The sequence below is a fragment of the Vulpes vulpes genome, chromosome X (genome assembly GCF_048418805.1).
Source record: "Vulpes vulpes isolate BD-2025 chromosome X, VulVul3, whole genome shotgun sequence".
Classification (NCBI taxonomy): Eukaryota; Metazoa; Chordata; class Mammalia; order Carnivora; family Canidae; genus Vulpes; species Vulpes vulpes.
Genome location: NC_132796.1, coordinates 6,237,634 through 6,255,327, shown reverse-complemented (window position 1 = coordinate 6,255,327; position 17,694 = coordinate 6,237,634). Strand labels below are relative to the sequence as shown.

The following is a 17,694-nucleotide window of genomic DNA, read 5'->3' as shown; positions in this document are numbered from 1 at the left end:
ATCAAAAAGCTATGGCCACAAGGTCACCTGTGAAGCTTCACTGCTTTTGATAAGGTGAGCACCACCCACCCTCCCTGGCCTGCTCGGAGACCCCTCGGGGGCGCCACCTTCACCCAGTTAGTATGAAAACACCTGCAGGGCAGTTGTTCTGCAACCCGAGCACCAGCCAGCTGACACGGGCCGGAGTCCCGGGCTTGTCCCTGCCACGACGTCCGGCTCCAATCGACTCTAACACGAACCGATCCTTCAGGCTTCGACGTGCCACTCTGCGGGCCACGGCGCCCTTTGATCACAACTACCTGGATGGACCATTTGTGCCCTTCCTGGACTGTAAGAATAAAAACGGAACTGGCGAGGATCGGTCACCCATCCTGTAACGTAGACCCCAAAGGGACGGCAATCAGAGATAAATGAGAAAGTAGACAGCAGGGGTTTAGAATGACACGCACGCGCACGCGCTGGGCAAACAGGATAAAGCCCGACAGCAAACACTGGGTGTCCGAGGGTTCCCAGTCACTCGCAGGTGGGGGGGCACGAGCCCAGGAGAGCCCCGGGGGGGGTCTGCCTCCAACCCCACCAGCTAACGGCACCCCCAGGACTCCCCGCCGGGCTGTAGCCCTGCCGAAGGAACTGGAAGCTGCCTCCCTGAGCCGCCTCGGCCCCGTACACGACGGTCCCCCAATGGGGAAGCAGGTTGACATGTCGCTGGGCTCTGCTCCTCCGGTGGCAGGTCTGTGTCATCCACGAAGGCAATCGTCCCGGGTGGCACGGCTCGGCGCCCCATGGGCACCCCCTGGCATGGCCAGCAGCCCTCAGTCTGCATGTCGGGTCTCGGGTCTGTATCCACATCCACGGGCCAGAAGGCAGAAGGCCCGGCAGCAGGGCTGCACCCCCCAGGGGGCTGCGGTTTGCGGGCTTCGGGGGTGCTGCCCCGGGGGGGACCTGGGAGGCCCAGGGCCTGCCTGTGCCATCCCTTCCCTGTCCAGTCAGTGGACACCTGCAATGGCACCGATCTCACAGGACCACACGAGGAACAAAAGTGGGGACTTAGAACACCAAAGCGGTGCACGGATGTTCACGGCAGCTCAACTTGTCCTGTCCCCGCATCCCAAAGAGCCCAAACGCCCTGTACAGAGCGAACGGACAAAGAGGCTCTGGATGCCCCTGCAGTGGGACACTGCTCAGCACCGAAAAGGCACGAGCTGCTGACACCACAACGTGGATGGATCACAACGGCTTTAGGCAGAGTGAATTAAGGTGGTCTCCAAAGGCCAGATGCCATGATTCCATTTATGGAACATTCTCGAAATGACCAGTTCTAGAGATGGAGAACCCAGGGGCTGCCAGGAGCTGGAGACAGTGCCATAAAGGAGTGGCAAGGGGAGCTCTGCTGGTGAGGCCACAGTTTTGGGGGAGATGATGGCAGTGGCTGCATGCACGTGTACATGCGACACACGTGTACACGTGCATGCAAACACACACATGTGCACAGGCAAACTGGTGAGATCCAGGGAAGGTCTGCACTTGAGGCCAGCGTCCACCTCGCCCTCGGACAGCAGTGTCGCAGGATGGGGAGGCAAGATGCCCCCAGGACGGGCAGGAGGGGCCGGTATTCTGGATCTCAGGGGCTCTTTCTGCAAACTCTCGGGAGCTTCAGGTTAATTCGGAAAAGCAGCTTCTCTGCGAACCGTCTGATGAACGGATAAACAAAACGTGGCCTATTCATACAACAGACCAGCATCTGGTGAGAAGGAAGGATGCGCACGCCCCCCACACGTGGGGACCGCGACGGCGTCCCGCGGGGGGTCGCAAGCCGGCCGTGATCGTGCCCCGTGTGACCCTGTTTACACGGACCGCCCTGGCCTGGGCAAACCCACGGACACGCGCGTGCGGGCGACCCGGGAACCACCCACAGCAGCCGCGCCTCGGCTGGGCCCGCAGCACGCTCCGGAGGGACGGGCTCCCCAGGGTCGTCCGGGGACGGAAGAGCTGTCACCCGAGTGCTCTGGACGCCGGGCCCGGCTTTGCAGCTGCGGCCACCGTGACGGCTCTGGGGCCCCGAAGGCCCCGTTCCGGGCCCGAAGGAGGTCGTTCTGGAAAATTCTGGCCGGGGTGGCCTGTCATGTCCCAAACACATACTGGGAAGAACAGACAAGCCTGAGGGAGCCTGTGGCAGATACAGAGTCAAAAGCCCTGGTTTGTGCAAACAGCAGCCTTCTAGGGACAAATACCTCAACTGTATATGGGAAAGAAAACAGAAGTGCTGCTCCTCCTCTCCAAAGCACACACATTTTAACAATCATCTCCATTTCTCTTCTCGAAAATTTCCGGCTCCCGGAACCGAAACAGGAAAGAAGTTGTGCCACGCAGACGCACAGCATTTTCTTGCTAGCACAATTACCTGTTACACGAAATCTTAAGAAATCACCATTTCCAGGACTTACGGCCAATACAGTGACATTTAATTTTTTTTTTTGACATTTAATTTTTAAGCGCAGAAAATCTGAAGAGGCTGACAGGATATTTATGACATAATAAGGAATCCATGGTACAACTTCACTTACTCAGAGCCAAATGCAGGCAAATCCCTCCTTCCTTCGAGGCTTTATTCTTGGGCTTGTTTTCGGTCTTCAGTTACCTGGTAATGAAAAACACCCAGAGTAAGGCCAACGTGTCCATGCAAACGTCCTCAAGTGTACCGATGACCGTTCCACGGGCCAGCAGAGGATATGGAACCAGAGATGGGACAAAGGGAAACGTCTGCTACGTCAGCGGGTACACGAGCACCATCGGTGAACCTCAGGCTTCGCTCTCGACTTAGAGCACACGATGAAACTGCTCACACAAATCTGCTCGGAAGTTTATCTCACAACCAATTACGATGCTAACACCCCGTCCCCCCCAAAGCACGCCAAGTGAAAATACAGGTACTTCTACACTCAGCCCGACTCAGCAAGTTTTTATTGACAACCACGACTCGCTCCGTCTTGCGGGAAACACAAACGGTGCTGGGTGTTGCTCTGGTACTAGGGACACGTAGTGTCTGGTCTTGCAGAATGTACCCATCCTGGCAGTGAAAACGGGGGTAGAGCCTGGTGACACAAGAGCAGGGACGATTAACTAGAAAGCAAACGCACAGCAAGGCCCACTTCAGACGACAGAACTACGGAAACTCCAGTTGGTGGTGGAAGAGGAAGAGACCAGGGGCAAGGAGTTTACAGCGGGGCCTGGGGCAGCACTCTTGGAGGAGAGAGCATCTGAATGGGGGACAGGGAGGCCAGACCGCAGACGCCAGCAAGTGCAAACGTCCTGTGGTGAGAATGACCTTGGCAAGAGGGAGGAGGCCTAGTGGGCTGGGTGAGTAATAGCAGGTCCCAGGTCCCAGAGGACTTGAGAGCCCATGGAAAGGAAAGTGATCCTACACGGGCCCAACAATGCCTTATTCTTCACCCAGCATCAGTTAATGAGAAAAGAAAATCTGATCATTCAGCTATTAAAATTAAAAAAAAAAAAAACCCTCAGGGGTTCCTATCATGCTCAGGATGAAATCCAGAGAAGCTCTTGCTCGGAAGAGACCCATTGGTGGCTCGCAGTGCCAGCAGGAAAGAGGAGCATGAAACATGGATGACAAGGACAGCAGATGGCAAGAAACCACACGGTCTCCTCTGCCCCTGCTCACCACCCGGAAGAAACCTAGAGAGGCTTCCTGGAGGCAGCAGCATTTCTACGGGCCCCTGGAGTCAGGCGAGGAGGAAGAGAAGGGAACTGCAGCCTGAGTGGTGCTGGAGGCCACAAACGTAGGCCAGAGAGCAACGAGGTTGCTAAAAACGTCAGGTGATGCTCCCGGGGTGCTCGGGAAGAGGGCGTGTGGGCAGCAGAGTGCCGGGACGCCGGGCAGCGGGGAGAACGGGTGCCCCGTCCAGCAGAGGGGAGAGGAGGCCACCTGTGCAAGATGCCCCTGCAGACGGTGCGCTGCCAGCAGGGGCGACCCCGAAATAGCAGCCAACCCACAGGTCCACCCAGGCAGGAGCCAGGGCCCCCCGCTGAGCCAGCCAGTTCTCTTTTTCATTTTCTCTGAGCTAACAAGGGCTCATGCCCCTGGCAGCCGACGCTCAGAGCCCTGCACTGTGTGAAATGCTGACACAAGGTGCCAGATGGCCGGTCCACTGCCCTACCCTGCTCTGTCTTCATTCCACAGCAGCAGTCTCACTTTTAATACTGTTGTACTAAAAAATAAATAAAAAATAGAAAAAGGAAAGGGGGAAAAAAGAAGGGCAGGTTTACAGGCCTCACTTTGCTCCTAATTAATTATAAGAAACTCTCTCTGGACCAGAGAGTCCTCGGCTGTGAAATGAGGGTATTAAATTATTTATGAGGTTTCATCCACACATGAAAAAATCTGAGGAACCATTTTCCTGTTGACTTCCCTTGTAAATTCGAAGGGAAAACACTTGCAAAGAAGTGAACCAGAAACATGCACAAGAATGCTGGGCGGGGGGGATGGATCTGTCTGTCCTGCAGCCCACTGACCACAGAACTATATCCTAAGGCTGCTATATTTTCCCAAAGTGGCCATAATGATTAACACTTGCACCCCAGAGAAATTCAAGTTGTACCATCATGAAAACAACGCAAAAAATCCAAAATATGTTTTCAGAAGCCACTGAGCATAACAGAGAAGCTGCAATTTCCTTCTGAGTCCTTTCTTTTTTTAGGGAACCCTGAATTAACCGGGCCGAGAGCCAGGGGCTAAGCCGGGTACTGGCCTGAGGAGCCAGAGAATTCTGAACACTTCATTTGCTATGAGGTTCGAGTTCTATGTAATGAAGCTGTTGTTTCCTCCATTACCAACACTGAATATCATTTTTATGTATGGTGATGATTCATTCAATAACAGATTTTAAATCCTTTAAATCAGTGGTTCTCAGATGGGGCTGTCTCTCAGGGGACACTGGGCAATGTCTGGAGACATTTTTAGTTGTCAGGACTGGAGGAAGAATGCTCTGGGCCTCCAGAAAAGCCAGGGATGCAGCACACAGCATAACCCTTCTTAGCAAAAAAAATTATCTGGCCCAAATATCAATACTGCCAAGGTCAACCACACTAAAGTTTCTCTAATTTTACAGGAGATACATCCTTTACATACTTTCATGTTCCAAACCACTTTTATTCCTTTCAAAGTAATGCAGGTACATTGTTTTAAAAAGTAGGGGATCCCTGGGTGGCTCAGCGGTTTAGCACCTGCCTTTGGTCCAGGGCACAATCCTGGAGTCCCGGGATCGCGTCCCATGTCGGGCTCCCTGCATGGAGCCTGCTTCTCCCTCCTCCTGCGTCTCTGCCTCTCTCTCTCTCTCTCTCTCTAATTAATTAATTAATTAATCTTAGGGGAAAAAAAAAGTAAAATACAGATGCACCTGGGTGCCTCAGTGGTTGAACATCTGCCTTCAGCTCAGGGCATGATCCCAGCGTCCTGGGATCAAGTCCCCCATCGGCCTCCTCACAAGGAGCCTGATTCTCCCTCGGCCTGTGCCTCGGCCTGTGTCTCTGCCTCTCTCTGTATGTCCCTCATAAATAAATAAAATCTTCAAAACAAATAATAAAAGTAAATTACAGGTGAGGCAAAAAGACTCCTCTTTTTACTTACAAGCTTTTTATAGCACCGTCTATCCACAATTCTACTTCCCAAAGCAACCATTTTCAAATCTCAGAACTGTTTGTATTATTGGCAGTGACCCTCAGGATGACTTCCATGTTTCTAAATAATCTGCTTGTAATATTCCCTATCAGCTTTAGATATTACTTGATTTTTTCACACATAAATGAGGATTCTGGTTATTTAAATTCCATCCTCAATCCTTGCTCACCCTACCATTTTCCTAATAGTCTAATAGTTTTTGGTTAAATCTGTATTTAAGGGACGCCAGGGTGGCTCAGTGGTGGAGCATCTGCCTTTGGCTCAGGGCGCGATCCCGGAGTCCCAGGATGGGGTCTCACATTGGGCTTCCTGTGACGAGCCTGCTTCTCCCTCTGCCTGTGTCTCTGCCTCTCTGTCTCTCTCATGAATAAATAAATAAATCTTTTTTTAAAAATCTGTATCTGACAGATACTATTTTGGCAGTGGAACGGGCACTGCTGAGGAGCAAGCAATATAGTATGATTATGATTCATTTCTTATGCAACCCTTTTGTTTTCCTGGGGTTACTAATTGCATCTGTTTCTTATTTCCTTAGGTTTTGGGGTTTTTTTTCTTTCTTTCTATCCTTTGGGAATTCATGCAGCATTGTCCACAATCTTCTGATTCAATTTTTCACATGATCAAATTTCTCAGATAATCTGTTAGCTCTATGGGTTTCCCCCTCAATCACTCCTACATCACCCAAATATTCACTCATTAGACCTTCTGAAATTTCATCTCTGTTCAGTCTGCACCTGTCTGTATTAGGCCTGCTACAGAGTTCATGCCACCTCAAAACCACAACATCTTGAAAATATATTGTCTCTTTTGGTTTCTAAGATCCCAAATCTCTCCCTTTCTTGGTTTACTCTCTCAATTTGGTTGGACACATTCTCTAGTAGATTTCTGAGGAGTGATGTGTAAAGGCTGAATTTCACTGATATCCTGAATATGTACAAATATCTTTATTCTACTCTAATTAACAACTAGTAGAGGAATGGCTTTAGAATCTGAGTGAAAATTATTTGCATAGAATTCTATACTTAGTCTCTTTTCCAACTTCCAATGCTGCTACCAGGAAACCTAATATCATTCTGATTCCAGATCCTTCATATGACTTTTGAATCTAGGATAATGCTTAGATACTGACTTTATCTCTAATATTCCAAAATGACAAATATGAGCTTTCATGTAATAATTTTTTGGGGGATATGCTTTTCATTCTCTGTTCTAGTCACTGGTATGAAATTTCTCTCTTCTTCAGATTTAAGATTTTTTCCACCCTCTCTTCCTTGGAATAGCTATTAGACAAAACTCTGAATAATCATTTCTCATCTATGTGTTAAAACTTTCTGCACTAGGTCTTCACTGACCAATAAAGTATGTGGCTACTAAGTGCTTGAAATGTTTGGCTAGTGCAATTGAGGAACTGGCTTTCAAATTTTATTTAATTTTAATTAATTTAAGTGTAAATAGTCACATGTGGCCAGGGGTTACTGTATTAATACAAATCTAAAGACTATGACAAATGGGGGAAAAAACCAACACAGGAGAAGCAGTGTCTGTAGCACCAACTCTAAGATGATAGTAAACATCAGAAAAGGGGATCCCTGTGTGGCTCAGCGGTTTAGTGCCTGCCTTCGGCCCAGGGCGCGATCCTGGAATCCTGGGGTCGAGTCCCGCGTCGGGCTCCCGGCATGGAGCCTGCTTCTCTCTCTGCCTCTCACTCTCTCTCTCTATCATGAATAAATTTTTTAAAATCTTAAAAAAAATAATAAAAATAAAAAAATAAACATCAGAAGATGTTAAGATGTTCAGAAAAAGAAATTGAATGTAATTTCTTATTTCTTTTTTTTTTAATTTTTTATTTATCCATGACAGAAAGAGAGAGGCAGAGACACAGGCAGAGGGAGGAGCAGGCTCCATGCAGGGAACCCGACACGGGACTCATCCTGTGTCTCCAGGATCACGCCCTGGGCTGAAGGCGGCGCTAAACCGCTGCGCCACTGGGGCTGCCCTGAATGTAATTTCTAAATCCTCACCACAACTATTTTCAATATGAGGTTCTAAGACTTCATTCCTTATGGCCTCCTTCCTCTTAAGAACTTGAAGACCCCCTACTACTTCTGTATAGTGGGTGCTCTAGGGGATGGAGACTGAAAAGGCATACCAGGGCAATCTCTGGGCATTCATTTACTCACTCAACAAGTATCACCAACATAATAAATTGTTATCCAGACATTGTATTAACAATGACCATGACACAAAACAGAACCTCAAAAATTGAAAAACTGAAACCTCAAAAATTGAAACAAAAACAAGACTCCCAAAGTTCTGGGCACCCAAGCCAAAGCCAATGAGCCTACTGTTTCATCTCAATCATTGCAAACCAACTTCTTTAAAGCTAGTGCCCACCATACAGAGGCAGGTACCAGGTGTGCACTGAAAACAAATTAAGAGCAAGCTCAATACCCAAAGAAAGTCATTATTTTTTTCAGCTTTGAAAAAAAGAAACAAACTAACTAAAAAACAAACCTACTAGCACTATGGGAATAGGGAAATAAACGTACAGGGGGAATCATTCATTTTTTAAGGATCAACGGGGAAACACATTTTCTTCATCTAGTCTTCAGATAAGCCATTTAATATCTATTCATTCCTGCAAAACGTGACATTTTATTATATTTGTCAGTTTTACAAGTTTAGCATAAACTATTCAAAAAGGAGAAAAACCAGACAACAAACAAGATGCTTATATAAACTTGATTTCTTTTTTAATATATTATGATGCTAATAAGATTTTTGAATTTGTATAACCAGCAAAATCAATGCTTCTAAACCCATACTTGATGCATCTGAATGCATATGGTTAGACACTTATATCATTTACCCACCACCCCACACCAGTAGAGTCAACCATATGCCACTCACAACAAATAAAAAGTGGGTTCCTGGCTCAAAACTATGATATACCAAAAAGATTCCATACAGAAAGACCAAGACATGATTTGTCATATGAAAATCTGATATAAGGAAATGGCATGACCCAATTGGGCTTATAATCATATATAATCTCTCTAGAGCCAACACCACCGGAGAGAAAACAAACCCACAGCAAATTTTAATAAGCTATCAGTCGTACAATATTTGTTTCTAAGCATTTATTATTATTTAAATTAGAATGATAAATTACATTTTACTTAATGGCATGAAACTAATCTTTAGTGAGAAAAATAACCACATTTAAAGAAGACCTATTAAAGTATTAGGATAACATCTTTTTTATTCAGCAAATTGTCAATCAACAGTGATTTGAATCTCTCCCCTCAGATACAATAGCAAAGTGTATGCAGATAATCCTCACGTGACTCTAATCAGTTTTTTGTTTATAGATGACATAGTGCATCATGAGGTAGAAATGAATCCCAATTAATCTCTTCCTCATCTCCCCAAGCACCGTCTCCACATTTTGCAGTGAGCATTAAGCATAATTTTAGATGTAATTGTCAAGCACATTATCTATTCACTGAAATTATGATAAAAGTTTCTGAACACCATATGGTCCTAGTGTTCACATTTCAGTTTCTATCATTTGGCAAACACATGCTACCCCCACTCACCTGGAAAGGTCAATTATACTGCCTTCGATTTCACTGAACAATGCGGCAAGCAAATCCCTTTTGTGAAACAATTAAATTCAATTATTTGCTTACATAAATACCTCAAACTTTGGGACACCAATATCAACAATCAGCTAATTGAAGAACTAAGTATTAAAATACACACGTGCACACACACACACACACACACCTCTTCCTATTCACGAAGCACAGTGTTTCCAGTGTCATCTCCACATTCAGGATATCAGGAAGATGTCCCAACTAAAAATTCAGGGGCGCCTGGGTGGCTGGATCAGGAAAGCATCTGCATCGCTCAGGAGCTGCTCAGGTCATGATCGCAGAGTGCCAGGATGGAGCCCCAGGTCGGGCTCCCTGCTCAGCACAGTCTCCCTCTCCCTCTCCCCCTGCTCTCGCTCTCTCGCTCTCTCAAATAAATATATAAAATCTGTAAAAAAAAAAAAAATCCCAAATGAAAAACTAAGACTAGGAACACCCAACACTCTTACACAAAGACACTGTAGCTTCACTGTATCAAAAGAAATTGAAGAACTCTTATAAAAGCAAACCCCCAACCATCCGACTTTCTAATGCATACCCCTTTGGAGATAGATGCCTTCAAAATAACTTTTAAACCCCAGGCTTTCCCAAAACTGGAATTTTTGAGAAGCGTTTACTTATTTTTTTTAAAGATTTTATTTATTTATTCATGAGAGAGAAAGAGAGAGAGAGGCAGAGACACACGCAGAGGGAGAAGCAAGCTCCCTGCAGAGACGTGGGACTCGATCCCGGGACCCCAGGATCAGGACCTAGGCCGAAGGCAGCGCCAAACTGCTGAGCTGCCCGCATTTACTTATTTAAGTAATGTCTACGCCCAACGTGAGGCTTGAAGTCACAACCCTGAGGTCAAGATCACAACCCGTGCTCCCCCAAATGAGCCAGCCAGCACCCCTGGAATTTTTTAAGCGTCAAATTCAACAGCTGGGAGAAAGGGGCCATCGGGAACTGTGATGCGTTTACACCGAGGGTGACTGCTGCTCCAAGGGTTTAGACAGGCGGTTCTCCACTGGGGTGACCGTGCCCCCCCAAGAGCCCAGGGCAAGGGCTAGGGGCACCGGAGGCCGCCACCCGGGTGGGGCGCTGACACACCCTCGGGGCAGGCCCGCCCGGGGGTCACACTCCCCAGCCCTGCACCCTCGGAAGGACCACACGGGCCAGGCCAGGAACTGCATCACCGTCCCCACCCCTGCCCACTGCCTGCCAGCCCGGGAGCCCACGGCGGGGCTCGATCTCAGCACCCCGAGATCGCGACCCGAGCGGAAACCAGGAGTCGGATGCTTAACCCGCGGAGCCACCCAGGCGCCCCTCTGCGCTCATTCTTTATACTTGTTATCGGGAGACATTTAAGAACTTTTGCTTCTGTAACCTCATTTTCCCTTCCTGTTTCTCACCAAAGTTATGGAGCACACTCAGAGCTCTGAAGTCCCATTTCCCATGGAGCATGCAGGAAACGGCCCCTCCGCGCTGGCAGAGACCGAAAAAGAATTTCTGCTCCATTCCATGGACCTTCAAGCCGAAGAATTTATTTTTCCTAAATGGTGCGAGCTTTTTCCCCAGGAAAATGAAATGACTCCAGAGTGTTGCTAATTGTTATAAATTTTTCTTTCCTAAATTGCTTTTATAGAACTTGAACTTTCAGACTTGAAAGGCCTAGAAAGCTCTACCTGGGGTCTGCTCACCAGCTGCTTTTGCCCACATCTCCATCATACTAAATTTAGAAATATACTCTGTCCCGACGTACACCAGCAGGAAGCAGCCAGATTAAAATAAGATGCTGCTAACACAGGAGAATTCAAAAGCTATTGTGAGCCAACAACCTCCAAGAATCCACACTGCACTCATTCACTAAATACGCAGTCTTTCTCCACCAGGAAAAAGAATAAAGGACTTGAAGTGGATTCCAAACACACACACACACACACACACACACACACACACACACGAGGAACAGTAAAATAATTAGCTGGGGAATCAGAGCAAAGAGAAGGTAAAGGCAGTCAGAAAGAGCTAGAGCTGGGAGATGAAGACCAGATGCAAAGCCTACGAAAAGACACAACTTTACCTCAGTTGCAAGGGAACTAAAATCGGATTCTGAGTTTCCTAGCCACCTATTCAAAGAAACAAGTATGAGTAGATGTTTGTATCCAGAAAATGAAAAAGATAATTAAAAACACAACTTCTAGACTGGATACACGTGCACAATTTCTCCCAGGGGCCCCAGGGAGGGAAAGTGTGGGCTCCGTCCAACCCTGTTCTCAGTAAATGGGGCCCAGGACACGTTTCATTGGGTTGCTGCTTCTAATAATTCTTCATGTGAGGTAACTACAGAACACCGAAGTGTAGGTAAATAAGCCAAGTCTGAGCGGATAAACAACATGGTAGCGGTGTGCACATCTCCCCACAGCTGGTATGACCCCAAGGATACATTTTAGAAGTGCTCAGAGTCCCAACTGGGCTGCGGGTCTCCCGGGGTCACAGCAACACGCTGCGATATATTGTAAACACATTTCAATGCCAATAAATATACCATTTGTATAACATCATTTTTAACAGTTGCCTAGGAACCCACTGTATGGGCTAAATAAACTTTTTTCACCATTGCATTCAACTCCTTGCTATTTTAAGCAATGGCTCGATAAATAAGGAGAACCATTTTTTAAGTGTCAAAAAATTGTGTGGGCCACCTACATAAAAAATGAAAGCTGTGCTCTTATTACCTAATGTTTAAGGAAGAAATACCTAATGGCAAGACTACATAATGGCAGTAAGTTCAATGATGCCTTTACGATTATTAGTGCTTCCATCAATCACAGTTGGGACTGCGCGTCTGCAGGACAGCAGCACGCGTGAGACAACTGGCCACAGTCCGTAAACAATGCCCACAGTGAGTGCGTACGAACACACTTCCAGGTTTCCCGGGAAATAATCACAAAACATCTGACATTTAAAACTTTTCACTAATTTGAGAATTTCAGGAGAAATGTAAAGAGTCCAAGAAGACTTATTTCAGGACAGCAACATATTCACTCGTCTTGGTGTTCGAGACGATTCTGGTGGATCCCTTTCTTTCAAGGTAATGAGGAACAGTGTTGCCTTTCATGCTCAAAAGTGTCCTATATGGACAATAAATTAGGGGACGACTCTAGATGCTAGAGACAAGTCAGGAACGAAGATGGCCCAGGCTCCAGAATGACAAACTAGGAACGCCAAAGTCCCGGGCAAGGGTTCTGTATAAAATAACGGGGACTTATTAAACCTGGAAATCCTCACATGGCAAAGTGGGCGGGAAGGGCCCTTGTTTGGAACCACGTGAATCATCTAAGGAAGCTTCCTCCATCTGCTATCTTGAAATAGTAACGTCAACAAACTCATCAAACGTAATGACCGCACTTCATCCTTCCCACTCCTCAGGAACACCTGGCATTCCTCCTCCACTGGCTAATGCAATGGCCACACATCCAGGTAAGTGGGCCCAGAGCATTCGAGCTGGATCATAAACTCTATGAGGGCAGAAACTGCATCTGTTTTTAGTTCTTTAGTAGCTGGTAAGTAGTAGTCACCCAATAAATATGTGTTGAATGACTCAACCTCTTTCTGTTTCATAACTACTCTTTCTCAGATTGTTTCTCTGGCTCTTCTTCATCATCTCATCCATTAAATGATTAAATGTAAGCACATCCCCCAACGCTCTGTTCTTGAATCTTTTCCCTCTAGCTTTGCTCCCCTGCAATTATCATCTAAGACGGTGGTCCTCTTTGCAGGGAGAATTCTCAAGCTCTATTTCAAGGCAGTATTTCTTCCACCTGCCTTCCACCTGGGCCACTGTCCAGCACCTGAAATTTCAAAGGCGATCTTCGCTTTCTCCCCAGCCTCACATTAGTATGTCTTCTGACCCATCCTTTGTTACCCTTCACTCCCACACCCCAAACTCTGCTGTTCCCACCACCGACTCACTCCTTTCTCTCTGCCATCCCCCTACCAACATTCCCTCAAATAGATGCCAAGTCCTACGACTGCGATCCCATGGAATCTCTCTCTCTCCATGTTCATTTAGCGCTCTGTACTAGAAACAGCTGACTGTATCCCTTGTAATCACTCCAAGACATAGTTCTAGGGGCACTCAGATGGCTCAGTCAGTTAAGTGTCTGACTTCAGCTCAAGTCATGACCTCAGGTCCTAGAGGTTTTTGCCACATGTTGGGCTCCCCGCTCACGAGGGAAACTGCTTTTCCCTCCCCTCTACCCTTCCATCCACTTGTGCTCTCTCACTAGCTCTCTCGAATAAATGAATAAGATCTTTAAAGAAAAAAAAGAGAGTTCCTGGTCTCTCAATATTTACATTACAATCAAGCGAGGTCTCTATAGCACCTCCCAAGAGAAGACTGACAAACCAATGGTGGTGTTGCTGTCCTCCTTGCATTAGAGCTTGTTTGAAAAACCTGCCTTCACTCCAGGAGCTTCAAACTTCAACCTGTCCCCCAAAAATTCAAGAGTCTTCCAGTAAGGTCTTCAGAAGTACAGAATGATGGTTAACGACCTGGAAAAGAGCTTCACTCTCAGTCTGGGAACTTCTCTCCCGGGACAAATGGCACAGAACCCACACTCAATGGTCCACACTCATATTCTGAGCCTAATAAGCCCTGGCTTCATGGGCCCTTGGGTAGGTATTGCCCCACAATTTCTTTCTCTGTTGGGAATCATTCATCAATTCCTTTATTGTCTCATCCACTGAGACCAACCTTTAGGGGAGGCTGGCTACAAGGCACGGATGCAGACGACCAGCCCAGTTCCTTTCCTTAAGGAGCTTGTAATCTCTGAAGCAGGTAATGAAAATCCCTCGTTTCCTAATTACTCAACGGGGGACGCTGTAGGTGTTTTAATAGAGGCTCAAAATTTTCTTTGAGGTATGATAACAAGTGTTGGTGAGGATATGGAGAAACTGGAATGCTCATACATCCAAGGGAGGAAGGCACTATGTAGCAGCCATTCTGGAAAACACTCTAGCAGTTCCCCAAAAAGTTAAACACAGTATATTCATATGGCCAAGCAATTTCGCTCTTACGCCCAAGAATAAAGGAAACAGGTTTATCCAAAAACCTGGAAGCAAACAAACATGCATGGCAGCTCAGCTATTCATAATAGCCAAAGAGTGGAAATAGCCACATGTCCATCAAATGATGAATGGATAAGCGAAATAGGGTCTGTTTATAACGAGAGCATCATTCAACAATTTAAAAAAATGAAATACTGACTCATACTACAACATGGATTTGACAGCATTATATTAAATGAAAGAGTTCAGACACAACAGACACATATTGTATGATTCCACTTATTTGTAATATCCAGAACAGGCAGCAAATCCAGACACACAAAAGATTACTGGTTGCTAGGGCTTGGCAGGGAGGGGAAGACTGTCAGTGGGCACAGGATGTGTCTTTTGGGGCTGATAAATGTTCTAAAATTGTACTGTGATAGTATCTGCACAATTTGATGAATTTACTAAAAAAAAAAATCACTGAATTGCACAACAGGTGAATTTTGTGGTTAGAGCATTTCCTATAATGTCAAAAGCATAATTACCTAATTTAACTTGGTAAGAGGCATATAGAAGGGCTTTCTAATTCAAATTGCACCTGAACAGTAAATTTTATTGAATCAAGTCACATTTAGACAGAATATGATTTTCAGCTGCTTTGCGATGGAAAACCAAACTACGTAGTTAGACGTCACAACAGGATCCAGAAGACGAAACTCAATAGGATAGCTGCTTACTAGGAGTCAAGAATACAAATATGTGAAGCCCCCGTTTAACTGGATTTTAAATTCAATATAAGTAGATTAAGAAATTCAATTTTCTGTTGTGACACATGACAAAAGCTTCAAGAATGACAGTAAAATGTATTTTCCAAACTGCCCAGTAGCTAATGAGGCTGTTGCAGAGCTTTTTTCCAGACAAGCAGGAGGTTCAGGGGTGCTAAACAGGTCTACAACTCACCCTCTTTAATTCCAGCTTATTTCTGTGAATACACTCTTCTATTTCAGGCTGAACCACCACTCTAAAATCAGAATTTTGTAGAGCCATTACTGTTTTCCCAGGTTCTTCAAAGGGACATATTCAAATCTGGTCAGTCTTGGCAGCATACAGCACACGGGTAGGGTCGGTGGAAAGGACAATCTGCAGCAGACCCATCTCCCTGCCAGGCTGTGTTTCTCACTCGAAGAGGAAGAGGCGGCCGTCGAGGTGTCAGCAGAAGTCCTGGACCCTGATCTGCTGCCACTTCTTGGCTGGGCCCCCTGGTCCCGGCCTATTCAACTCTGGCTGTAACACCAGCTGGCTTATCCATGGTATTGGTTTCCTATGGCTGCTGCTAGCAAACGGGCACACACTTAGTGGCTTTAAGGAACAGAGATTTGTTCTCTGGGTTCTAGAGGTATGATGTCTAAACCCGGTCAGAAGGACGTGTCCCTTCGGGAGGCTCCAGGGCAAAATCCAGGTCTCACCGTGTCCAACTTCTAGAGGCCGCCAGCATCCCGTAGGCCGCGGGCCCCCGTCCCTCTGACCTCTGCTTCAGTGGACACACTTCCTCTCAGATGCTGGCCCTCCTCTGCTCTCCTCCGCGTAGAAACACCTCTGTGATGACTGTGGCCTAATCAGAGGTCTTTCCATCTCAAGATCCTGGAGACCTGCTCCCAGGTTCCAGGACTGGGACTGGAACACCAGTCGAGGACCACTGCCCTGCCTGTCACAACTATCAAGGACCATCTTAAGAAATGGGAGGAGCACCTGGAGTGTATGAAACATAATTCAGTGTGCAGTGATGGCAACAGAAACAGTGGTTGGACACCGGAATGATATCCTTAGGACTTTGACCGGTAGCATAGCTGTTCCTTGGTAGACAACTGTGGTCAAGGGGGTGGGCACGTGTGGGCTGCCTTGCACACTTACTAGTTTAGGTTGGCCTGACATCAAGAACCAGAGGTGGGGGCAAGTCTGGCCGGCTCCACCTCAAAGGAGCTTGACCTCAGAAGGCACACAAACGCTGACACCTTACTCATTCAAGCCCCACATGCACTCTTACCCCCAAATCATGGATTAATGGACTGAGGCCAGATGATTTTCCCAAGACCACAGAGCTGCACAACACAAAGGCTGGCATCTGAATTCCAGGCCACTCCCTCTTCCCCTGCCCATAAACGCCATCTTCCCCATCTTCGTCGTCACCTACAAGGTCAGCCCAGTCCCCAAACACTTCTACCCCCTTTTCCCTAAAACACCGAACCAGAAATATATTATCTCGAAGCCAGAAGAAATGCGACCATGAGATTTACAGGCCCAGATGGAGGCTCACTCGAGGACTCAGGGCAAGTGGGGCCAAGCTATGCCCAACGTGGCCTCGTCTCTTCCTGGACACCACACGCCTCACCTCCTCCCTCAGCTAAGGCCTGCAATCCACATGTCTAGCAGATCTTTACGGGGAGCCCAGAAACAACCACATGACCCTCGCAGCTCCTTCCCCTGCAGTGGGGGCCACCGGTACTCGCATGCCCCTTTGACCAGATCTGAGGTTCTCATGGAGCAAAACTATGCTCTGCAACTCCAGCACCTGCTGAGCACCTGGCAGTGTCCTCATGAAGCGTCCGCATCATGAATCTATTATTCTCTTTTTCTTGAGCTCCCTTTCCAAAGCTAAACATGGAGAAATACCCTCCCCACAAACAGTCTGGAACACAAGCATTCCCCAAAACTATCATGTACCAATACAATTCCTCCCCCATGATTATAGGGGGCTGCATGTCTGCTTAAGAGTCTCTATTTATTTACCCATCACTGCTTTTATAGCAGGAAGCTGTAAAGGGAAACCTTAGAACATAACCCATTTGCAAGTGCAAAAGAAAGTTCTGTTGAGGGGCACCTGGATGGCTCAGTGGCTAAGTGTCTGCCTTTGGCTCAGGTTGTGATCCTGGGGTCCTGGGATCGAACGTCGCATCTGGCTCCCCTTGGGGAGCCTACTTTTCCTTCTTTTTTTTTTTCCCTACTTTTCCTTCTGTCTCTGCCTCTCTCTCTCATGAATAAATAAATAAAATCTTAAAAAAAAAGATGTCATTTAAAAAATTTTTTGTTGTTGAAATACACCACGCTAAAAATTAGAACGTTGTAAACTACATTTTGAAAAATAGAAATCAACTCTACTTCAGACCCGAGCAGAACAGAAGAAGCCCTCTGGTCTTAATATCACTGTCACCAACCTCATCAACATGGTATATCCAACAGTGCCCCAAAATTACAATACCCTGGGCAACTGTGCGGTATTCACCTTAAAGCTGGAGACCGTGGCACACA

General features: G+C 46.8%; 1 protein-coding gene across 4 annotated transcripts in view; it reads right to left on the bottom strand.

The window, feature by feature from the left end:
- TBL1X (transducin beta like 1 X-linked) overlaps positions 1-17,694 on the bottom strand; it is a 214,085-nt gene that overhangs the window by 134,211 nt on the left and 62,180 nt on the right. For 3 of the 4 annotated variants that reach the window (XM_026015328.2, XM_072744979.1, XM_072744977.1), the window contains exon 2: positions 2,565-2,638. The gene's annotated coding sequence lies outside the window, so the exon portion shown is untranslated. Of the gene's footprint in view, positions 1-2,564; positions 2,639-9,484; positions 9,740-17,694 lie in introns of those variants that run through there. The other variant, XM_072744978.1, reaches the window with a different exon arrangement.